Source organism: Ovis aries, chromosome 18, assembly GCF_016772045.2.
Source record: "Ovis aries strain OAR_USU_Benz2616 breed Rambouillet chromosome 18, ARS-UI_Ramb_v3.0, whole genome shotgun sequence".
NCBI lineage: Eukaryota > Metazoa > Chordata > Mammalia > Artiodactyla > Bovidae > Ovis > Ovis aries.
The window spans coordinates 64,628,876-64,653,975 of NC_056071.1; the positions used below are offsets into that span (position 1 = coordinate 64,628,876).

The following is a 25,100-nucleotide window of genomic DNA, read 5'->3' on the forward strand; positions in this document are numbered from 1 at the left end:
TCCTCTTTCATCTTCATCAAGAGGCTCTTTAGTTCCTTTTCAGTCTCTGCAATAAGCGTGGTGTCATCATATCTGAGGTTATTGGTATTTCTTCCGGCAATCTTGATTCCAGCTTGTGCTTCATCCAGCCCAGCATTTCGCATGATGTACTCTGCATAGAAGTTAAATAAGCAAGGTGACAATATGCAGCCTTGACATACTCCTTTCTCAGTTTTGAACCAGTCTTGTTCCATGTCCTATTCTAACTGTTGCTTCTTGACCTGTCTACAGGTTTCTCAGGTGGCAGAGATAAGGTGTCTGATATTCCTATCTCTTAAGGATTTTCTAGAGTTTGTTGTGATCCATACTGTCAAAGGCTGTAGCCAATGAACCAGAAGTAGATGCTTTTCTGTAACTCTTGCTTCTTCTATGAGTAAATGGATGTTGGCAATTTGATCTCTGGTTCTTCTCCCTTTTCTAAATCCAGCTTGAATATCTAGACATTCTCGGTTCAGGTACTGTTGAAGCCTAGCTTGGAGAATTTGGAACATTACTTCGCTAGCATGTGAGATGAGTGCAGTTGTATGGTAGTTTGAACATTCTTTGGCATTGCCTTCTCTGGGATTGAAATGAAAACTGACCTTTTCTAGTCCGATGGCTACTGCTGAGTTTTCCAAATTTCCTGACATATTGAGTGCAGCACTTTCACAGCATCATCTTTTAGGATTTGAAATAGCTCAGCTGGAATTCCATCACCTCCACTACCTTTGTTCGCAGTGATGCTTCCTAAGGTCCACTTAACATCGCTCTCCAGGATATCTGGCTCTAGGTGAGTGATCACAGCATCGTGGTTATCTGGGTCATTAAGATCATTTTTGTATAGTTCTTCTGTGTATTCTTGCCACCTCTTCTTAATATCTTCTGTTTCTGTTAGGTCCATACCGTTTCTGCCCTTTATTGAGCCCATCTTTGCATGAAACGTTCCCTTGGTGTCTGATTTTCTTGACAAGATCTCAGCCCAATTTCTCAGCTACTTTTTGGGCTTCCCTGGTGGCTCAGATGGTAAAGAATCTGCCTGCAATGTGGGAGACCTGAGTTCAGTCCGTGGGTTGGGAAGATCCTTTGGAAGGAGGGCATGGCAACCCACTCCAGTATTCTTGCCTGGAGAATCCTGGTGGACAGAGGAGCCTGATGGGCTACAGTCCATGGGGTCACATAGAGACTGAGCGACTAAGCCCAGCTTACTGGAAGGCTCCTCTAGTCGTCTGGACCCTTCAAAGTGTGGTTCGCAGACCAGCACCATCAGTGTTGTCACCTGGGAGCTTGTTGGGCTTCAGAATTGTGTCCCACTCCAGACTTAACCGAGTCAAACTCTGCCTTTCAGAAGAGTCCCTAGGTGACTCAAGGGCTTTCCTCCTGACTCAGTTGGTAGAGAATTCACCTTCAGTGCAAGAGATGCAAGTTTGATCCCTGGGTCAGGAAAATCCCCTGGAGAAGGAAATTGCAACCCACTCCAGTATTCTTGCCTGGAAAATTCCATGGACACCAGCGTCTACGGGCTACAGTCCACGGGGTCACAAGAGTTGGACACGACTGAGCAACTGAACCACCGGGTGATTCGTGTGCTCGCTAAAGGTGGAGAGGTGGTGGTTGGCACAGCTTTCTCCAAGTCTTCCACTATCTCGTCACACTTAATCCAGTCAAATTATTGTATCTTCCCGCCCTCTGTTGTAAGTGTCCGATTCACTGGGATTTTTTTTTTTTTTAGTTAATTTACTATGTTGTGCAACTATTACTATAATCCACTTTCAGTACCTCAGAGATTGTTTTAAATTTTAATTTTGTGTAAGTTTCATTTGGAGCTTCCCAGGTGGTGCAGTGGTAAAGAATCTGCCTGCTGATGCAGGAGACTCAGGTTTGATCCCTGGATCAGGAAGATCCCCTGGAGTAAGAAATGGCAACCCATTCCAGTATTCTTGCCTGGAACATTCCATGGACGGAGGAGCCTGGCGGGCGCAGTTCATATGGGGTTGCAAAGAGTTGGGCACGACTGAGCGCACACATAGTTAGTCGCAGAGTTTCAGTTATGCTGCTGCTGCTGCTGCTGCGGCTGCTGCTGAGTCACTTCAGTCGTGTCCGACCCTGTGCGACCCCATAGACTGCAGCCCACCAGGCTCCTCCGTCCGTGGGATTTTCCAGGCAAGAGTACTGGAGTGGGGTGCCATGTCCTTCTCCCTCAGTTATGCTAGGTGAGTAAATTCTGAGGCCTGCTGCACAGTGCAGTGACTGTAGTTAGCAGTACAGTATTGTGTGCGTCAGAGTTTGTTAAGAGGGTAGATCTCATATTAAGTGCTCTTACCGAAAAAAACAAAAATGAAGTGACGCAAGGAAGTGTTGAGATGTGCTAGGTGTGTCCGTTACCTTGATTGTGGCGTGGTGGTATGGGTTCCTGCATGCGTCCATGCAGGAAACCCTGGTTCAGTTCCTGGGTCAGGAAGATGGATCCACGGGAGGACATTCTTGGGCTTCCCTGGTGGCTCCGCTGGTAAAGAGTCTGCCTGCCATGCAGGAGGCCTGGGTTCGATCCCTGGGTTGGGAAGATCCCCTGGAGAAGGCTACCCAAGCTCATCAAACTGTAAATGTTTAACACGTGCAGTTCTTTGTATGTCAATTATACCTTTATAAAGCTGTCAGAAATAGATTTATTTTTACATTTTAATTATTATTAGTAAAGCATTTACTGCCTCTAATATCAAAACTATAAAACATGATTATGTTCAGAGAACTCTAGCTTCCAATTCTTTCTGACCCCTTAACTCCATTCCCTTCCTCTCCCTATAATCATTTTATTCGTTTCTGACCCATCCTTCTGTTATAATAAGAATAAGATGACATTCGAGCAGAGGTCTGAAGGAATTGAGGGAACCTACTGTGTATGGTATTTTGCATCTTTGCTTTTTGCTTAATGATACATACTGGAGATCTTTCCGTATTAGTAAATCGAGAGCTTCACTCTTTCTCGTCATTGCTTTATACTCCATACTGTGGGTGTACCCTGATTTATTTAACCAGATGACTCTCGACTCTTCATGGTTTTAAGTTACAGATAAGGCTGCAGTGAACAACTTTGCATGTGCATTAATTTGCAGGGAGGCAGGTGTGTTTGTAGTATTTCCAGAAGAGATGCTTCTGAGTCAGAGGGTAAACCTGGACATGTTTTTAATGAATGTGCATGTTTTCCATAGGTGTCGTCAAGCCTCCATAGGGAGGGCCTGTACTGATTTATACTGTAGCACAGCCTCACCAGCAGTGTTTTCCCAGACTTCTGCATTTGATATGATAGGTGAGAAATTAGTATGTTTTCTCCTTGTAGCAAGTGAGGTTGAACATCTTTCTATATATTTAGGGTGAAATAGATTTCCTGTTCTGTGAACTGTTTCATATCCCTTACCCATTTCTCTTTTGGGTTTTTGAACATCTTGTTTTTTCTAAAAGGAGAGCTCCTTATACATTAAGGAGGTTAGTCCTTTGTCTATGATAATAAATGAACAGGTTTTTTTTTTTTCTTTTCAGTTTGTCATCTGTCTTGTAACTTTGCTTAAGGATGTGTTTATTTGTTTTTGCAATAAAGAATTTTTGTGTTTTTGCAGTTAAGTTTATGAATCTGTAAACTTCCTTTCATAATTTTAAGCCGCAGTTTTATTATTTAGGTGTTAACCAGTTGCTATTCTCCAAAGTTTAAGTAAGAGGGAAAGTTTACATTTTAAAATTTAGGTTTAGTAAGACTATGCTGGAAGCAAGAGATGAACATCAGAGTGTGTTGTGCAAGAAACTGATGATCCATAGATAATGATTCACCAGTGGTTTTAGGGTTTAGCAGACCTTGGATATACTATAATGTTAGGTATGTTTTGTTTTGCAAGTAACAGGAAGCCAAACTCATGTTTAAACTTTAAAGGGGGATGTATTGGCTTATGATACTGAAAATTCCAGAGATAAGGTGGATTTCAGGTGTGGATTGATTGGGGCACCAGCTCCGTTGTGCTGAGCGTCTGTGTGTCATCCTGGCTTTGGTGGCAGAATAGTGATAGGGGTTCTAGGCTTCAGATTTCTGTCCCGCGTGGCCCACAGTGAGAGCCAGTATCCAGGATGAGAATAAACGATTTTAAGCGCTTTCTCAGAATAAGGATAATTGTTTCATAGAAGCCCCCAGCAAACCTCCTTTGACTCCTTGCCCCAAACTGGGTTACCAGCTCATTCTTGAGGCCAAGAAAATAAGCGGTGTTCAATTGGGAGTCCTGACTGACTCACGACTTTCTTAAGGGGATTGGATTATATGATACCTTGATTGCTCTGGAGCTGCAGTATGAGTAGATCCCAGACAGGAGAATAGGTCTGTAGATAGATAAAGGGTGGGCAACCAAGAGATGCAGGCCACACTGAAGCCAGGTGACCCAGATGTAGTAGACACAGCTCTTCGCTCTGGAGAAGAGCCCACAGTGGGATGAGTCAGTAAAGCAAGGAGCACAGCACACTGCAGCTGTGCGCTGAGCGCGGCCTGGGCTGCGCCGTATTTCTGCGCGCTCTAGAGACCTCTGTTTCCCTTGCTCTCCCTTTTCACAGTGTTGGAGATTTTTGTATGAATCTTTGTCTCTTCCACCAAATGGTGAATCTTGAGGGCAATCTTCATCTCATATCTGTTGCAGTGCCTGTAACTGTTGTTCAGCCAGTCGCTCGTGTTTAGATCCTCTCACTTTCTGTCATTAGGGTGGTGTCATCTGCATATCTGAGGTCATTGGTATTTCTCCTGGAAATCTTGATTCCAGCTTGTGCTTTATCCAGCTTGGCATTTCTCATGATGTATTCTGCATATAAGTTAAATAAGCAGGGTGACAATATATAGCCTTGACGTACTCCTTTCCCAATTTTGGACCAGTCAGTTGTTCCATGTGTGGTTCTAACTGTTGCTTCTTGTCCTGCCTATAGCTTTCTCAGGAGGCAGATAAGGTGATCTGGTAGTCCCATCTCTTTAAGAATTTTCCATGGTTTGTTGTGATCCACACAAAGGCTTTAGCATAGTCAATTAAGTAGATGTTTTTCTGGAAGCCTATACATGGTAGGCACATTGTGTTCAATTTTAAATGAATGAGTTGGTTGAAATTGCCCTCTGCTAAGGACTTACGGGAGTAAATTCAGTAATCTCTCAAAATCCCTGTCACAAGACAGGCCTGGGCCGTGTTTGCTGCCAGAGCTCACAGAGGTAGGCCTGCCAACCCCATTTGCATTGGTTGAGAGGCTCTTAGAAATCAGTCACAGCCTCGGATCTTGTGCTGCTAGAGTTCTTCCAGGCTAACCCAGGAGGCAGTTGTCTGGTGTCTTGATTGCCTGGAGCTTGTTTTGTTCGGAAGCAACCACTTCCTTGTCCTGGTGTCTTGGAGAAGTGCTCACACTCTCCCTTCCAGTCCCTTATGCCCCATTTAATTCTAGGAATTACACAACTCCTTACATTTTTTTTTCCCCCTTCTGGATTTTGGAATAGGTAGGTGTACAGGTAGCTAGCAAAACTGAGGGTAATATTAGCTCAGCTATTAAAAAATAATGGGGGTTGTTCTTGGGGCTTTCCTTGGTGTGGCTGCAGTTTGCAATCCAGGAGATCTCAGGGTGCGGCGTAGGTTGAGCTGGAAAGGCTCCGTCAAGTCCCTGCACAGCAGGCTCTGGATTAGGCCTCCGTCCAGTTGCCATCCCTCCTGGCATCCCTCTGGAGTCTCTGCCCTTGGACTCAGGCCACCCTTCTCTGTCTTCCTCGTGGCCACGAGCTGCCTGCCTTGCTGTCTGCTCATTGAACGCCTTGGTGCCTGCCTTGCAGCCTCCATTTCCACTCCAGTTCTGGCCACCATCCCGGGCGGTTTCCTGTCACCTATCAGGCACCATGGTGCCTCGGTATCTTGCCTTACGTGTCCACCTCTGGCACTCCCTTCCAAAGTGACATTGAGTCTTGTCATCAGCTGAAACAGCTTTAGCTCCAGAAGCACTAATCCAGATGGAAACAGCTGTCCTTCTGCCCCAGTGTGACCTTGGCTCCCACTTCTTTGCTTTCTCCAGCGTATAGGTTACTCAGCGGCACACTGCCAAAACCGGTGCAGGCCATGCAGCCCAAAACTTTGTTGACCTCTCAACAGCAGTGGACACGGTTGATTGTCTTCTCTTCATTGAAGCCCTCCTTGTCTTGCGTGACACTGCTAACCGTGACTCTTTCTCTTTCTCTGGACCGTGTCTGTCTGGCCCCGCTGCTTCACCTTTGTCTGCCCCTTCTGTTCTTCCTAGTCTCTAACTGGGCTTCCCTGTGGCTCAGTCCTGCTCTTTTCCTTTTCTTACTCCCATGGTATGGACTACAGATACTTCTCTGTATTGTTTGTTCCTAAAATTGTTTCTGCCTTTTCTCACCACCTGCCAAAGGAAAAAGTATTTATTGCAACAAGTTAATCCAGTGGGTATTCCCCAGGGAGCAGAATCTGTTTGTTAAGGCAGTTAAACAGATGGGGGCTTTCCTTGGTGTGGTCTGCGCTGCAGCAAAGCCGGGTCTCTGTCCCTGTCCCCTCTGGAGCCTCCGTGGTGGTGGCTTCTGCCAGTTGCTCCTCCTGCTCTGCTGCCGTCAGCTTCCCAGGCCGTCTGTCAGCCGTGGTGGACTGTGGGTGGACTGTGGCCCCTCTGCAGAGTGGGGGCTGCCCTGGAGTTGCTGGGCTACCTGTGCTCCCGCCATTCGTGGGCAGTCCCTGGCCGCAGTCAGCAGTTGGAGCTGCACCCCCCGTTCATATTTTACCTTTTTTCTTGAACAAACTTGTAAGAGTTTGTCAAGTTTTGTTTCACAGAATCGGGTATTTCTTTGCTTTCTGGTTTTTGTGGTTTTTTTTTTTTGCTTTCTGTTTTTTATTAATAAGATCTATCTTTATCTCCTTTGTTTTCTTTGTACTTTCTCGAGATTTCTGGCTTGAAAACATAGGTTATTAGTCTTGCTTTTTAGTGATGTGCTCAAACTGTAGAATTCCCTCCTAAGCGTTACTTTGTCGCCCATGCGTTACGTATGTGGTGACACCATCGCCATCCCTGCCACCCACAGACTGCAGCCCGCCAGGCTCCTCTGTTCATGGGATTCTCCAGGCAAGGATCCTGGAGTGGTTGCCGTGCCCTCTTCATCACTGTCATTAAGATCTAAGTATTTTGTTATTTCCATTTTTATTTCCTCTTTAACCCTGAATTTCTAAACAGGCATTTTAAAGTTTCTATTCATGGTGTTTAGTTTTGCTATTAATTAACTTATTCTCATGATATCGTCATAGAATATATATATATATTTTTAATATCAGTTACTTGAAAGGTAATGATCTTTTTTCCTTGTAACCTAGTTAAAATGTTTCATGTATTTTTAAAAGACTGTGTATCTTCTATTTGTTAGGCTCAGGGTGACACATCTCTGTATGTGTGTTTGATAAAGGTTTTAATGCTGTTCACATTGCCCATGTCTTTACAGTTATTATGACTGCTTTATTTATCAATTTTTAATAGATGTGCGTTAAACATCTCACTGTGATATTCTGTTTCCAGGATTGGAAATTCTGTTTCCAAAATTCTGTTTTGAGGGTTGGAAAATCAGTTATTTTTGTTAATATTGGCACGGAATGTTTTCCTATCCCTTATTTTCATCTTTTTTATGTAGATTTGTTTTTGATGTTTTGGTCCTTTGAAATCTTTCTTGTTTCATCGTTATCTGTGACACTTTCTTCTTTCTCTCTTCCTCTCTCCACCTACTTTGTCAGGAATTTCTGTTGGTTTTATCTCCAAAACAGGTCTTGAGTACATCTGCTCTTGTTTTTACCGCCTTCACTCATCTCACCCGGGCACGTGCAGCCTTCTGACTGGTCTTTTCTGTGGCGGGGCTGCCTCGCCAGGGCTCGCGGGGTCATAGTTCTGACCTGCACCCCGCAGTGCATGCGAGGTGTCCTAACCACCGGCCCTGGGCGGCCCCTGGCTGGGCTTTTGCTTTGCTCTTGCTCCCCTCATTTATTCTCTGTGCAGTAGCCTGAGTGATCTTTAAAAATGTAAATCTGATTGTTGCTCCCAGCCTTAAAATATTTCAGTGTTAAAATGTGTCCACTGGTTCTTGTTGCTTTTAGCATGAAGAACAAAATTATTAACATGGCCCCCTGGGCCCTGCGTGAGCCAGCTCTAGCTTACCTCATCACCCTCTGTCCCCTTGGCTGTATCTGTCTGACTCACTGGCATGCCTTTTAATTCTTTGGACCAGCTTTACCTTCTTGCCACAGATTCTTCCTGTATGCCAGCTCCCTTTGCACGGAATGCTTCCACTCCCTGCCCCTTCACCTGTTTACTTCCTCCTCCTCGAACCTTACCTCACATGTCCTTTTCTTCCAGGCCTCTTACCCTCACAGCTGACGAGGCCAGGCCTCCTGTTATCCCCTACCAGGCCTTTCATCTTTCTAGCACGTCACGATCATTCAAAGGAAAACTGATTTTGAAATTTAATGTGCCTCTTCTTCCCGCCACGTAAACTAGATTGTGAACTCAGCAGGGCTGACTTCATCTAATTCATTCTTAAACCCCCGTGTCTCAGTGCCTTTGATGCGGTAAAGGCAGTCTACAAATACTTAAATGATTGGATAAATGTGTAAATGACTTGTGTGTATTGACAGTGGGTAGATTATGGTAAGCGTGTTGTCTTGGATGTAGTTGGCACTTGGTTAAATACTCTGCTCTTTCTCATCATGTTTTGTGAGATGTATTTAAAGAACAGCAAGCTGTACCCATCTCACTCTAACTTAGTACTGTCTCTTCCCCCTTCGTCCACACGCACCTTACCTGACCACTGGCAACGGGTAAAGGCAGGAAAACAATGGAGAATCCTGTTCAGGGTAAAGGGTTTTGTTTTAGATTTATTTTCTTTCCTTATTTTGGCTGTGCTGGTTCTTCGTCGCCTGCAGGCTCTCCTCTGGCTGCGGTGAGTGGAGTCCTCCCTCCGGGCATCTCTCGTGGAGCGTGGGCTCCAGGCGCATGGCCTCAGTAGCTGTGGCGCGTGGCCTTGGTTGCTCCGTGGCGTGTGGGACCTTCCCGGACCAGGGGTTGAGCCCCTGTTCCCTGCACTGGCAGGCGGACCACTGGACCACAGGGAAATCTCCAGAAGGTTTTCTTAGAAGGAAAGTCTGCTGATGATTCAAATTACTAATGAGTTTGTCCTGTAGGAGTTTTTCCTTCATTGGCAGCAGTAAAAAGGAAAGATTTTTTTCTCCCTTTAAAGTTAAAAGTAAGATATGTTTATGGTAGAAAATTTGAAAATATCAAGGAAGAAAAAAAGCCCTTATCCCACCTGTTAATATTTTGGTGTTTTTCCTCCCAGTCCTTTTTTAGGTGCTCAGTTATATATTTTAAGCATAATTGAGGTCCCTAGTACCTAATATTGTGCCTGGCGCAGTGTAAATGCCCATTAAGTATTTAGAGAGTGTACCCAGGTGTGTGTTCTGTTTGGTATGTGGCTACGAATTGCTTCTTGTTGATGGTATTTATAACCCATTTTAGAGTGTTGAGCTTTGTGTGAGTGTGAGACTTTTTAAAAAAACGATCCTATTAAGATCATGGTGAACAGTTGCTTGGGCTAATACTTTGGAGTCACCTGTGACTTCTTTCTCTTAGTCTACTTCCAGCTCTTCAGTAGTCTGTTGGCTCTGCCTTAAATTAATATCCAGAACCTGATCACTCCCCATCTCCACGACTACCTTCCTAATTTCAGGAAACAACGTCTCTCATTTGGATCGTTCCAGTGGGCTCCCTGCGTCTACCCTTGCCCCTAACAGTCTCTTCTCCCAGTGGCAGCAGAGCAGGCTTTTTAAACAGTATCGGTCAGAACACATTTCTCCTCTGTTTAAAATGTCTAATGCTTTTCCATATCACTTAGAATAAGACCTTCATTCTTCATTGCGATCTGGCACCTCCTCCCTCCCCCCATACCCATGAGGTTTTCCGCCACTCTCTCTATCACCCCCCCTCCATTCTGCGCCTTGAATAGGACCCTTTCCACCCTCCGAGCCATTGTGCGTGCTGTTCCTCCTGAGAGGAATCCTTTGAGTTCCTTCTGCCCGCCTCAGGCAGCCACCGGGCTGGCTCCCTCACTTCTTCACGTCTCTGCCCACTTGTCTTCTGTCAGAGAAGCTTTCTGTTACCTCTCCCCAGAAGGGCTCTGTAATCACCCTTCCCCTCAGTCCCACCTCTCCCCTTTCCCGACTGGGCTTTCTTCATAGCCTTTTCCACTCTGTGATACTTGTTTTGAGTAGTTGCTTACTGGCGGTGTCCCTCCTGAGTCCACGGGAGGAGGGCTTTATTCTCTCTTTGCTGAGACTCGGTGCCTAAAGCAGTGCTTGGCGCACGTGGAACTCAGCAGTAACTGCATTGTGAAAGGAGTTTATTTTCTCAGGTAACTTAGTGAGAAAATCTTCATTGAGAACATAGGTACTTCATTTAGGAATAGGAACATTTAGAACATCACCCCAGTGCTATTTACAGTTGCCAGGACATGGAAGCAACCTAAATGTTCATCGACAGATGAGTGGATAGAGATGTGATGTATATATTCATACGCATATACAATGGAACAGTACCCAGCCATAAAAAAAAGAATGAAGTAATGCCATTTGCAGCAACATGGAAGTACCTAGAAATTGTCATACTAAGTGAAGTAAGTCAAAAAGAAAAAGATATCATGTGATATCGCTGATGTATTTACAAAACAGAAACATACTCACAGACTTAGAAAACACAGTTGTGGTTGCCAAAGGGTAGAGGTGCGGTGGGTGATAAATCAGGAGTGTGGGATTAACATACACACACCGTGTGCTTAGTCACTCAGGCCTGGCTGACTCTGTGGCCCCATGGACTGTAGCCTGTCAGGCCCTCTGCCCGTGGAATTTCCCAGGCAAGAACACTAGAGTGGGTTGCCATTCTCTTCTGCAGGGGGTCTTCCTGACCCAGGGATCAAAGCCGGGTCTCCTGCATTGCAAACGGATTCTTTACCATCTGAGCCGCCAGGGAACACCACTGTGTGTGAAATAATCAGCAGGGACCTGTGTAGCACAGGAAGCTCTGCTGTTTTATAGTAAGTAGTCCAGATGGAAAAGAGCCTGAGAAAGAATAGGGGGGGAGTGTGTGTGTGTGTGTGTGTGTGTGTGTGTGTGTGTGTGTGTGTGTAAACTGAATCATTTTGCTATACCCCTGAAATTAACATTGTAAATCAATTATACTCCAGTATAAAGTAAAAATAAAAACCATAGACATTATGACATCTCATAGGCATATTTTATCTTTTATATAGGTAACGCGTGCACATGACTCAAAGCACACGTGGCACGCAGTGAAAGGTCTCTCATACCCTGTCCCCTAGCCACCTTGTCCCCAGTCTCAAAAGTAACCAGTGTTAAGTTCATGTGTATATTTCCAGAGACAGCCTGTGGTTCTACATGTAAAATCACAGGCATATTCCTGCCTCCTTAAAAGAAAGATGTGACTTTTAGCATCTGTGCTGTTTGGTACCTTCTTTCTGGTTTGTTTGCTTTATACAATGTATTTTGGAGATTTTTCCTTGTAGGCACGTAAAGCTCTTTATTTGTGAACAGCTGCGCAGCATCCCGCTGTATGGCTGTATTGTAGCTCCTTCTTTGATGAACACTGAAGTTGTCTCCAGCCTTTAGCTGCTGCCAACTATGCTGCAATAAATATCGATAACCTTGTATATATATCATTTGCCATGTTGCTAGTATTTGAGGAATAAATTCCTGTGAGTGGAATTGCTGGATCACAGAATGAGTGTGTGTGCTTTTTATGGACACAGCTTATCTTCCACAGGTTATACCAGTTTCTCCCTCTGGCATAGTGTGCTATTACTTGATCGTTGCCAGTTTGACAGGTGAAAAGTGATGTGAGTGTCGTCATATATTTAAGTCATTTGTATTTTCTGTGAGTTGTCCATGTCCTGTGCCCATTTTTCTACTAGGATTTTGGTCTTTCTTTTGTTAAAAATTGACTTGTAAAAGCTTTCTTTTATGTAAAATTGGCCTTTAATTTGTGATCTCAGTTGCAAACATTTGGTTCCATTGGCCAGTTGTTTTCTGATTTTGATCATGATGGTTTTTCCTAGGTAGAAATTTTATCTTTTATAGGAAAACATCATCTTTTCTTTTCTGGTATGGGTTTGGGGTCGTACCTAGCTCTTATAATTTTAATTTTTAAAAGCATCATGATGTCTTCTTATACTTCTGAGGTTTCATTATTTATGTTTGCTGTCTCTGGTACTGCTCAAGTTTTTTCTGGAATAAGATGTGAGATGGAGTTTCAACCCCTTTTATTTATTTTAAAATCTTAGAATTTTTAGAATTTCTTAACATCTTACTTGAGAAATTATCTGTCAGCAGTTTTCTGCTGAACTCTGAATGGATCATGTTGACCTGTGTAATTTTTCGTTATAAACTGTAGTTATCATTATTATTATTTATTTATTTATTTTTTGGCCATACCACGCAACTTGGTTCCCTTACCAGGGATTGAACTCGGGCCCTCAGCCGTGAAAGCGCGGAGTCCTAACTGCTGGACCTCCAGGGAATTTCCAGGTTGTAGTTATCTTTGTCTTACCAATGTGGACCTAAAATAATGATTGAGATTCAGTCTGTTGGTGAGCATTGTTTTGAGATAAATTTTGTAGAATTTTCAATTGGTAAGTAAAGATTATGATTAGTAATAATAGATGTAATGATAGCTAATTAATATTATGTACTACACCTAAGGAACATGTTTAGTAAATGACTTAAAACTAAAGAAATAAGAGATTTTATCCCCTCATTTGAGTGAATCATGTTTGAGATCTCTTCACTGCCTTGATTAATGCCTGGCTCTGCCAAGTTAATAAATAAGAGTTTACTGGGGCTTGATTCTTGTATCTCATAGACTTCCATTATGGACCGTCATCGTGCAGAATGACAGTCGTGAAGATCCTGGCTGTAGTGCCAGAGGAGGCTTTGGGATTACCTGCACGGGCTCAGTGATGGTCTTCACACTTTCGCTCTCTTCTATTTGCATGCTGCTTAGCCTGGACTGTTGTTGAATCTCTGCGGGCAGGTGGCATTTTCACCATGTGGTTAGCTTTCTCAAAGTTTGTAATGGCTCGCTTTACTAAACTGTCAAAAAATCCAAGCTAGGCCTAGTAAAAAAGTTAGCCTGCCCACGGCCTCTTTAAACTCTTTCTGTTGGTTCTCACAATGAGATACGTAACTGGCCAAGCTGGTCCCTTGTCGCCCTGCACCCTTGCTTGATCTGTCGCTGTCTCCATCTTTGCTCAGGTGCCCTCCCACACCTTTCTGCTCAGCCATGCCATTGCCTAAATGTTTGACTTCTCACATTCTCCAAAACTGTTGGGTTCCTGTTCCCTCCCTCCTCCCTTATATAGAGGTTCTCCTGGATTTGGTCCTCAAGCAGCAGCAGCAGCTCCTCAGAACTAGTGAAAATGTAGGTTTCCAAGCCCGCATCTTGACCAGCTGAAACAGGAACTCCAGGGGTGTGGCCCAGCATGATGTTTAGCTCACTGGGTTTTATCTGCCTGCCCTTCTGTCCAGGAGTTCTCCAGGCCAGGATGCTGAAGTGGGTAGCCATTCCCTCCTCCAGGGGATCTTCCCAACCTAGGTCTGCTGCGTGGCAGGCGGATTCTTGACCATCTGAGCCACCAGGGAAGCCCCTGATACTCATGTGCTGAAGTTTGAGAACCACTGCTTTACGGGATCTAATTCAGAGCTCTCCTCACAGTAAGCAGTCCCTAAAAGCTCACTGGCCATTTAATTTGTGGATTATGTTAATAGCCACTGATTAATGTGTTTGTCATCACAGTTACCATTTAATGAACATCTACTCAGTGCTGGGCACTAAACGAGGTGCTTTCATACACATTGTCTCATTCTCACAACACTTCGCACAGTAGGGAGTGGTGTTTCCCACTTGGTGTATAGATGAGGATGGGGAGGCTCGGAGGAATCAGTAGCTTGCCAGGGTGGCGCATGGCTTTGAGAGGCAGCGGGAGGCCTCAGTGGGCCCATCAGATGCTACGCCGATCCCAGGGTCCTTGCTGGCGCGTGACACTGCCTTTCGGATGCACCTTGTTCCCAGAGAGTACCTGCGAGCCTGTGGCTGTCCTGCGGTCATGGAGCAAGTGGCTGGAGTGCCCCCCTTTCTGGACCTCCCCCTCATATTCTTAACCCCATCTGCCAAGCGACAACCTTCCAGCTTTTTTTTTTTTTTAAGGTAGAAACAGACTGTTTTCTTAATACTCATTTACTTACAGTATATCAGAAAATTGGGAGGTAAAGGAGACCGAGATCATAGTCCAGCCTCTACACGTTTGCGTATCTAGCCGTTACATTATGTGTGCTGTTTTTCTCTCAAAAATCAACATGTATTTTTGTTGCAGTATAAACTGGTATATGCCACAACTCTGGCCCCTGCGCTTATGTTATTTTTACAACTTTAAAAAATCAAAAATTTTAATTGGTCAGAAAAAGTATTTTTGCTGGCTTTGCCTCAGTCCAGCTGTGCTAGGAAAGTGACGTGAACAAGTGTTAGATTGCACGCTGCCGTAACCGGGGGGACAGCTGCTGTCTCGGGGGAGGGCGTGTTGTTTAGGTCTTCTTCGCTCCCCCTTCCCTCTTAGACCGCAGGTCCCTCTCCCTCTCAAACCCCTGCCCCTCCACTCAAGTTTTGGGACAGGCAGTTAAATAGGAAAATCCGTTTATTTTTAAAATTTTTGCACAGAATTAAGTGCTTATTTCTTACCCTAACTATGTAAGTGCTTACTCTCACTATAGTTCTTGGTTTGAATGCATTTAACAAATGTGAATTGATTATGTGAAATGTAAATAACAAATAAATTGTTATTTATTTAATAATGATAATAGCTAATAATACTTAGGTAGCTATTTCTGTGGGCACTACCTCCAGTCACTTTATGTATTTTATAACTCCTTAATCCTCTGACACTGTGTTCACTTTGCATTTTTGAAATGGTACCCTATTTAGCGTTTGTGTTTTTTCCTGTTAGGACCTGTGTGGAGGATGGAATTGATGTGTGAATTTCCATAGACAAATAGATTCAGTTCAGTTTCAGTCGCTCAGTCATGTCCAACTCTGCGACCTCAGGAACCGCAGCACGCCAGGCCTCCCTGTCTATCACCAAGTCCCGGAGTCTACCCAAACCCATGTCCATTGAGTCGGTGATGCCATCCAACCAGCTCATCCTCTGTCGTCCCCTTCTCCTCCTGCCCTCAATCTTTCCCAGCATCAGGGTCTTTTCAAATGAGTCAGCTCTTCGCATCAGGTGGCCAAAGTATTGGAGTTTCAGCTTCAAAATTAGTCCTACCAATGAACACCCAGGACTGATCTCCTTTAGGATGGACTGGTTGGATCTCCTTGCAGTCCAAGGGACTCTCAAGAGACTTCTCCAACACCGCAGTTCAAAAGCATCAATTCTTCGGCGCTCAGCTTTCTTTATAGTCCAACTTCCACATCCATACATGACCACTGGAAAAGCCATATGCTTGACTAGATGGACCTTTGTTGACAAAGTAATGTCTCTGCTTTTTAATATGCTGTCTAGGCTTTTAAAAACATCAGGTAATCAAGGAGTGTGCTGGGGACACAGGCCAAAGCCCTGTGATGAAGGCAGGTGGCGTCTGGAACAGGACGTCCCAGGCTTGAACACAGGCTCGGGCCACCTGGCTCAGCCTCATCCCACATAGGACAGGCCCTGGCGGGCTCTGTGCTTGGGCCGGGCTTGTCCTTCTCTGGGGTCCTGAGTGTGCCATGCTTTCTGACCACTCAGCATGCGTATTTGTGCTTGAGGTCTAAGAACTTTGGGATTTGAGCACAAACACTCAGGTTTGCTGTGGACAACAAGAAAATTTGGGGATGTTGTTATCGTGTCTCTTCTAGTTTAAAGACAAATTTAGCAGCAGTACTCTACATGGAGGAGAGGAGACCTTCGCATACCTCCCTGAAGACTGCCTTCTAGTTTATGGCCAGTTCAGTTCTGTCTCTCAGTGGTGTCTGACTCTTTGCGACCCCATGGACTGCAGCACCCCCAGGCTTCTCTGTCCATCCCCAACTCCTAGAGCTTGCTCAAACTGAAGTCCATCGAGTCTGTGATGCCATCCAGCCATCTCATCCTCTTTCGTCCCTTTCTCCTCCTGCCTTCAGTCTTTCCCAGCATCAGGGTCTTATCTGATAAGTCAGTTGTTAGCATCAGGTGGCCAAACTGTTGGAGCTTCAGCTCCAGTTATGGCCACTTACTTAAAAATGCTGCCGCTGATGGGATCTGCTGGTATTTGGAGCCTCAGCCTTTGTCAGAACCGTATGTACTACCACCAAGCTGAGCTGCTCGCCTGCGTTTCTCAGCTTTCAGTAGCTATGCACCCTCACTTAAAATTGCTGCCTATTTCTGCCATCCTTCTTGGATTTGCATACAAAATTTCAATACATCCCTGCTGGCCAGAATTTTATTAGTGGACATTAGCCCCGGCTACAGAGGGAAGATTTTCTGAAAGGCTGTCAGGAGCTCTGGAGAGCGCTGAGGGCGTGGGCGTGGGCGTTCGTTGCTCAGGACCCGCAGCTCCAGAACTCGGACTTGTCAGGAGGTGAGCAGCGCCCTTCTGCCTCCTCTGTCCACCCTCCTCACGGCTCAGCCTGGAGAAGGCTTACAGCAGTTGGGACTTGGCACCAGCTGAATGAGTGTCACTTGGTTTATGCTAAGCTTACCAAGTTTTGCAGAGTCTTCCATATTTCTTCACTCTGTGTTACACATGATATAATTTCAAGTTCTGACAACTAGTTGTTATTGTCTGATGTAGAAGCCAGAAGACCACAGGTGAAGGAAGGATACAGAAATGAAGGCTTTGGTTTCCTCTCCTTTGGTGCTTTTCCTGCGTTTACTGGGTGTAGAGCTCCAAGTTTAGCTGCGGTATGAATTGATTTTGTGATTGTAGACAATTTAGTTCCTTTGTCTTAAGTTGCAGGATCTTGAGAGCAAATGTGACTTTTTAAAAGGTCCCCTCTAGCTTCTGATTCTGTGAATGTGAGACCTAGATTACCTCTGTTCAGATAAGACCAGTGTAGGTAGAGATATGTTACAGAATTATTCATGCTGGGAAACCAGTTGCTGCTTCAGTCCATATCTTTGTGAATAGCTTTATATTTAACTTTTTAAGCTAGTACTTGCAAGTTTTTAATTGTTTGTTTTATTATGTGAGATAGTGAAAAGTACTTAGAGTGAAGCAGATGTGCAATTGTTGCCAAGTGCTCACTTTTGGATTATGGTTGATTTCAGCCTTGAGTTTGAAACTGCTTATTCGGCTGGTTGGCCTGCTAACCTACATTTAAAATGCAGTATTGTCCCCGTGGAGGCTACAGATACAATACTGTCTCTCTTGAGCCTAATATTTTTACTTCAGCCTCCAGATTTTCCGTGTTAAAATGCTGCTGAGTAGCAGAGGACCGATGCCATCGTGTAACCTTTCAGCTATTTCTTCCGGATTGAGGATAATCCAGGGCCTCGAATCTCTAGAAAAGCATGGGATTGATGATAAATTTGTAGTTCAGTTCTTGTGAGAAAGATGGGGTTTCGATTTTAGATCCACATTAGAAGAAAAATTGGAAGGTAAATGTGGAACAGATTGAATTCTCCAAAGAGGACTCTGGGGGACATTATCTCTGTTGGCCACTGTAGCAAATTAGGAGGCCCAGCGAATGCTTCTCACACTGTAGCCCTGTTGGAAGAGGGAAACAACAGAGCCAGCCGCGGCCTCCTTATCTGTCCCCTGAATGGCTGACTGCTGGAAAGAGTTTTCCTGTTTTACCTCATCGAGGAACATCAGTGGTGCCACAGAAACATTCATAACAGACACCGGCAGTCCTGATGGGTGTGAAACTTATGATGTGGCCAGTTCCGAATAGTCCCATCACCTGTTGGTGACATGTCACCCCTGCCCACGCGCTTACCTGATGTAGCTGCAGGCTTCCTTGTATGGTGAATTTTCCTTGTTTGTTCAGACATGTATTTGCCTGTGATCCTGTGCTAGACCATGACATGCTTTTAAACTGCTACAATAATTTTCATATAGTTTCAGTTTTTTGGCCTGTGTTTCCTTCTTTTTCTATTAAAAAATTATACAAGTAGTATAATAATTATTGAGGAAAAGTTAGAAATTAAGATAGGGAAAAAAAGTCATTTAAATGCTACCCCTGCTTTTAACATTTCTAATATTTTGCTAAGTATCTTTTCAATTTGTTCTCTTTGCAAACATATATATCTCAGAACGAAACTTTTTTAATTATGGAAAATTTCTGACTTACACAGTAGCAGAGAGAATGTCTTCCAGCTTCACCATTTGTCAACATGTGGCTAGTCTCATTTCATCTACTGTCTCACCCATACTGTATTATTTTAAAACAAACCCTAAGCATCATATGTTTTCTACAATACATATACTGTTTGGGGAAATAAAACCATATTTTTACATGTAAAAAGTTTACATTTGATCAACGTCTGTTCTTTGACAGACTCATAAAGATTTTTATAGTTGGTCTGTTGATATATAAGGATCTTTTTCTTATTTATTTTTTACTTTTTATCTTGAAATAGTTACAGATTCATGAGATGTTGCAAAAAATGTGCAAGGAGGCCCCCCGCACGCTTCACCTAGTCTCCCCAGTGGTGGTGTCTTGCCTCACTGTGGGGTATGTAGCAGGAGGCCAGGAAGGCGACGTTGGTGGACGTCTGGATTTCACTGGGCTCACACGGGTGTGTGTCTGTGTCTGTGTATTCTCTGCAGTGTTATCTCGCTTGTAGATTCACGTAACCACTGCCACAATAAGTGTTTTATAGTCGGTTTGTTCAAATTCATTTTGTAGTGGGTTTACTTAAATTTACTTCCAAACCCAGACCACACATTGTGTATAGTGTGCATGCCTTTTAAGTCTCTTTCTAATAAAGAAACTATCTTGTTGTAATTTTACATTTAGAGAAAATGACGACGACAGCACGAAGAACCCCCGGGTGACTGCTTAAGACCTGCCTGCGTGCTTTACCGTGCTTTCCCTCTGCCTCTGCTCATTTTTCCTCCCTTCTTCCCATAGGTATATAGGTGCATCATATATCATTTGGGAGTAATTTGTAGACATCGTGCCCATTTATCCATGTAAACCTCAGTTTCTATTTCCCAAGAGCAAGATTTCCTCATATATTACCACAGTACATTTATCAAAATTAAACTATACCATTGATCTCATCTGAAGCTCACATTAAAATCTCAGTGGTTGCCTGCATGTTGTCCTTTAAGAGCCTTTTGCCCCTGGTTTGGGAGCCAGTCCAGCTACACAAACTACAGTTAGTTGCAGGCTCTCCAGTCCCATTCAGTCTGGACTGATTCCTTAGTTTTTTCTTTGTTTCCATGGCTTTGACATCTTGAAGAGTTCAGACCGGTGGTTTTGTAGGATCTCTCACTTTGGCTTTGTCTGGTGTTTTTGTGATTAGATTCATAGTCTAGTTCACAGTTCTAGATCACAGCTGGGGCACCACAGAACTGCTGCTGTGTTTTTCTCAGGGCAGCAGGAGAGCAGAAAGAGGAGCCTGCCTTGCTGATTAAGGTTGTGTTTGCTACATTCATCCATTGTCAGGTTCTGCTTTTCTCTTTGTAATCGATACATAATTTGTGAAGGGATACTTTGGGGCTACATAAATATCCTTTTACCCATCAGACCTTCATCCGCTGTTTTGGCATCCATTGATGGGTTTTGGCTGAATCGGTTATTACTGTGAGTTCCAGAAAAACATCTATTTCCGCTTTATTGACTATGCTAAAGCCTTTGACTGTGTGGATCACAATAAACTGTGGAAAATTCTGAAAGAGATGGGCATACCAGACCACCTGACCTGCCTCTTGAGAAATCTGTATACAGGTCAGGAAGCAACAGTTAGAACTGGACATGGAACAGCAGACTGGTTCCAAATAGGAAAAGGAGTACGTCAAGGCTGTATATTGTCACCTTGCTTATTTAACTTCTATGCAGAGTACATCATGAGAAATGCTGGACTGAAAGAAACACAAGCTGGAATCAAGACTGCCAGGAGAAATATCAATAACCTCAGATATGCAGATGACACCACCCTTATGGCAGAAAGTGAAGAAGAACTGAAAAGCCTCTTGATGAAAGTGAAAGTGGAGAGTGAAAAAGTTGGCTTAAAGCTCAACATTCAGAAAACGAAGATCATGGCATCCGGTCCCATCACTTCATGGGAAATAGATGGGGAAACAGTGTCAGACTTTATTTTTGGGGGGCTCCCAAATCACTGCAGATGGTGACTGCAGCCATGAAACTAAAAGACGCTTACTCCTTGGAAGGAAAGTTATGACCAACCTAGATAGCATATTCAAAAGCAGAGACATTACTTTGCTGACTAAGGTCTATCTAGCTAAGGCTATGGTTTTTCCTGTGGTCATGTATGGATGTGAGAGTTGGACTGTGAAGAAGGCTGAGCGCCGAAGAATTGATGCTTTTGAACTGTGGTGTTGGAGAAGACTCTTGAGAGTCCTTTGGGCTGCAAGGAGATCCAACCAGTCCATTCTAAAGGAGATCAGCCCTGGGATTTCTTTGGAAGGAATGATGCTAAAGCTGAAACTCCAGTACTTTGGCCACCTCATGCGAAGAGTTGACTCATTGGAAAAGACTCTGATGCTGGGAGGGATTGGGGGCAGGAGGAGAAGGGGACGACCGAGGATGAGATGGCTGGATGGCATCACGGACTCAATGGACGTGAGTCTGAGTGAACTCCGGGAGTTGGTGATGGACAGGGAGGCCTGGCGTGCTGCGATTCATGGGGTCGCAAAGTGTCGGACACGACTGAGCGACTGAACTGAACTATAAAATGGTGATTTTCAAACTCCATTTTTCTCTCCTTGTACATTTATTGTGTGTTAGTCTATTGTAAGGGAAAGCCCTTTCCCCTCCCCATTTATTAATATTAACATGAACTCAGATTCTTATTTCATTCCATGAAAATTCTGGAGTATTGTTTTTATGTTTAAATTGTCCCATCTCTGACCAATAGTAGTTTCTCTGCTTTGTCCCCAGAGTCTTTTGGACCCAGCCTCAGAGCTCTTTCATAGTTTTCTTGCTCAGCGGTACAGAAAGATGTTCCAGGTTCATCTTGTCCGTTTCTTGTTCCGTACCTGGTGTCAAGTATATAGGCGCCTTGGTGACTTTAAGTGACAGCATTTGTGACAGGTCGCTTTTGCCCAGTCTGGGCACCGGGACTTCCTGTTGCCATTTGGGCATTGCTTCTGTACGTTTCTGCCTTCCGTGTGGAGAATCTGAATTCCTAATGACATTCACATGATTTTTTGTTTTATTTTACAAGACATTAGGAATAACAATATACTGTTACTACTAATAGTATGATTACAGTATGACTACCATTTTAAGACTTCATACTTCTTTTTGTCTTTAGAATCCTATTTTTTAATTGCATTTTTCACTTAATGATATAGCATGTAATATCCTTCTTGGCTGGTAAGTAAATGTCTTCATTTTAAATGGCTACATGATACATTTACCCATTTCATTTTTAGAACATAGGATGTTAATAATGTTTTGTTAGAAAGCTGAGGAGACTATCTTTGTACATGTGTTTGATTATTAAAATTATTTTTAAATTTATGATTAGCATTCAAACAGAAATGTGTATAAATGTAAAGTTCTATTAATTGTTCACAAAATAGGTCCACCCCAGATTAAGAAACTTCATTCCTGGCCTCCCCGAGACCTCCCCACACTCCACAAGGGGTGATCACCATCTTCACAGCCAGCATCACAGACTAGTTTTACTTATTTTTGAACTTTAAGTAAATAGAATCATTTCATATATCCTATGCTGCTTTTGTATCTGGCTCCTTTAATTCAAGATTATTTTGTGCTGTTTCTCCATGTTTTTTCTCAGTGCGTGGTCTTGCATGGGTAGTATTGTGTGGGTAGCCTAGTATGGATGCTCCTTTGTGCTTGGGCCAGCCCTGGGCTGCTGCAGATTGTTTACCCACTTGGAAAATATTTTCTAAGGATAAATTCCTGGGAGTCGAATTTGTGTTTAAAGGGTAGGAGGCTTTCGCTCCGTGTTGCCAGATTGCCCTGTGTAAAGTCTGTGCCAGTTTACTTTCCCGTCACAGTCGGGTGAGGCCTGTCCCCCCGCATTCCTGCGTATGCTGGTCCTACTGGTCCATTTTGAAATGGGGTGGCATTGCATTACCACCGCTGTGCCAGTGCGGAATACACTTCAGGCGCCTAAAAAGGCATAGGGAAGAAACATTAGAAACGTCTGAGTGGCTGTTATTGAGGTTGCCTATAAGGCAGTTATGTCTTAAAAAGAATTGGCTTAGTTGGGGAGATAAGTCACGTGACAAGGGATAGACAGTAGAAGTGCCGAGTGAACAGTCGTCCAGCGATACTGTGAAACTTCAGAGGAAGTAGAGAGCAGCACTTTTCTTCGTGGTCGTGTCTAGAATGGCTCAGCTCTCTCACTGCTGTGGATCGGAGGCTGCTTTCTTCACCTGAGGCCTGGCTGGACTAGAGAATAACTATTTGAGTTACAGAGGCCAAATCCAGTGTTCTGCCCATTGATCTCAGTGGCTGATCGCCATTTGTGTAAGATAAGTTTAATGTTCTCTCTAGCTCTCTCGCTTCCTATTTGAAAACCCAGCAATATATGAAATCCAGAATACTGTCATTTGGTGTAAAATTAGTGGTACACATCATTGCCATTTTTTGAAATTTCATATGTTGCAGATTGAGTAGCTCATTGTTCCGACTGAGGTTGGGTGATTGAAAAGATGGTAGCTTGGTGTGATTGAAATCGCAGTTCTAAGCTCTGTGAAACCTTGAGCAGATCACCACCTTTCCCTGGGCTCAGTTTCAATGTAGGATGAGGAAATGGGGGTCAGAAAATTGGCAGGGCCTCTACACAGTTGGAGATCTGGGGTGTTTCTCGGTTAGAATAGGAGCCCCTCTGCAGAGCGCTGCTTGTGTTACTCAGCATCTTGAATCAGAAAATTGGAAAATCATTGGCTGCTCTGCCAGGCGTGCGCTTGTGAACTGTGTGAGTGTCGGGAAGGCAGTAGTATGGCAGTTAAGCAGCATATAGGAGCCACTCACTGCCTTGGGGTGGGCTTTCAGTTTACCAGTGTCGCCACCGCCCTTTCAGATGGCCACAGAATTTCCCCCCACCCCCACCCCTGTTAGGAGAAACTTAAATACTTATTTTCCAAGTATTTGAAAGGAGTATCTTTTGCAGAAATGAAAACATCTTCCCTTCTCTTCCATTTGAGATGTTGGTATTCTCTTGGGACTAGATATGCATATTTCTATGCATGTTTAACAGAAGGGTTTAATAAAAATAGGGCATTTGAAAATGTCAGCATTTTAATGTGATGAGGTCTGGTGTTAGAATGTGTGCAGATTGATTTTACCTAATGTTTATTCATAGTTTTTCTTTAATGAAGAAATCAGTATTTTATTAGCTTAAATGAAGCACCAGGACAACCAATTATAGTGGTTCACACTGTGAGAAGAGACAGCCTGAACGTGGAGTGCAGCGTGAGCAGAGGAAGAGACGGCGGAGGTGTCACAGCTCAGTGGCTCCCTAAGTTCATTTTTGAAAGACCACTCTGGGGGAAGAGGAGTCGGGCCTCGGGGAACATGGCATGGGATGACAGCAGAAGCTTGTTTTCTCATCAGACACGTGACAGACAGTGCTGGCCCGGGAGGAGCCCTGCCCTCCTGGGGCAGCTCCCACCTGCCCGGAGCAGGAGCCCGCCTGGCTCCCGGGGGCGTCTCTCTCTGGGGACCACTGAGCAGTTCCCCAGGTTGTCCTGTGAAACTGCACCAAACATATGCCCCTTCTGACTGTGCGTCTCTCCCCGTGTTGGAAGGACCTGAGGGTGGCGCCCTCACGTTCTCCATCTCCCGATGGCGATGGCGGGTGGCACTGGCCTTCTGTCTCCCTCCCTCCCTGCAGCTCCCTGCCCCACTCACTGCTCTGGCCCAGGGGAGGACCTCTGGGGCGTGAGTGCTGGGTGCCTGTTTCAGGGTCAGGACGGGCAGGAGCCTGCAAGGGCGACATGCCAGCTGTTTCCGGTGGAGGGAGTGGGTCTGGGGTGCCAGTGCCAGAGTGGGCGTGTGCACGTCTGTCTGACAGTAGAGGAGGACGGGAACTAAGAAAGGGGAGGCACTGTCTTGCAGGAAATTATATTGGAAGGAAAACATGCCCCTAAACTTGGCTTCTGCTGTTTTTCTCCAGGAAATTTAGAGTAGAAAGAAATATCCCTGTTTTTCCTTATTTATATTTCTTTGGAAGTGTTAATGATGATGAGACATTTCAAAGCCTCTCTGACAAGCATCAAGTCCTTCTGTATTAAAAGGAGAAATAGGAGTTTCAGCGAGAGGAACTAACTTTCTAAAGTGCCTTCTAAGGGTCAGGTGTTACTCTTCAGATGGTCTCCGATTTAGTAAACAGCCCCGCGAGGCACGTGCTTTTTGAGGGGGGGTCTGGGGTCTGGGCCAGCCTGGGCGAGGCCCGAGTGTCTGAGTCCCACTTCAGCAAGCCCAGGAGCCTGCCGCCGCGCAGGGCCAGAGTGTTAGGGTAGTTGCTGCCTCCGGTGGTGTCTCATCAGCTTCCCGCCAGAGCAGCGGAGGGGGCGGCGGGCCTGGGATTCAGCAGCCCACCAGTTGCGTCTCCTTGACAGCTGTTTCTGTTCCTCTGTTTAGAACATGGGAGCGGCCGTAGTTCTTCGGGGCACAGGTCTGTAACGACCGCCAGAGGAACTGATGCTTGAGGGTGCTCTGTAAGCCGTCAAGTGACCTGGTATGTGCCAACGAGGGTGGTTTTCCTTCACAGATGGGCGCCCAAGAAGGCATTAGTTGTTGGCTGGGCTTTCGGTCAGCAGAAGAATTACGTATGTATGTGTGTGTCTGGCTCCGGATTTCTT

The 25,100-nt window shown here is 44.6% G+C and overlaps 1 protein-coding gene across 13 annotated transcripts in view; it reads left to right on the forward strand.

Moving 5' to 3' along the window:
• Positions 1-25,100, forward strand: part of WDR20 (WD repeat domain 20) — a 66,367-nt gene that overhangs the window by 12,414 nt on the left and 28,853 nt on the right. Inside the window, exon 1 of one of the 13 annotated variants that reach the window (XM_060401478.1) lies at positions 5,861-24,976. The exons of the other annotated variants lie outside the window; for them this stretch is intronic. The gene's annotated coding sequence lies outside the window, so the exon portion shown is untranslated. Of the gene's footprint in view, positions 1-5,860; positions 24,977-25,100 lie in introns of those variants that run through there. 13 annotated transcript variants of the gene reach the window in all.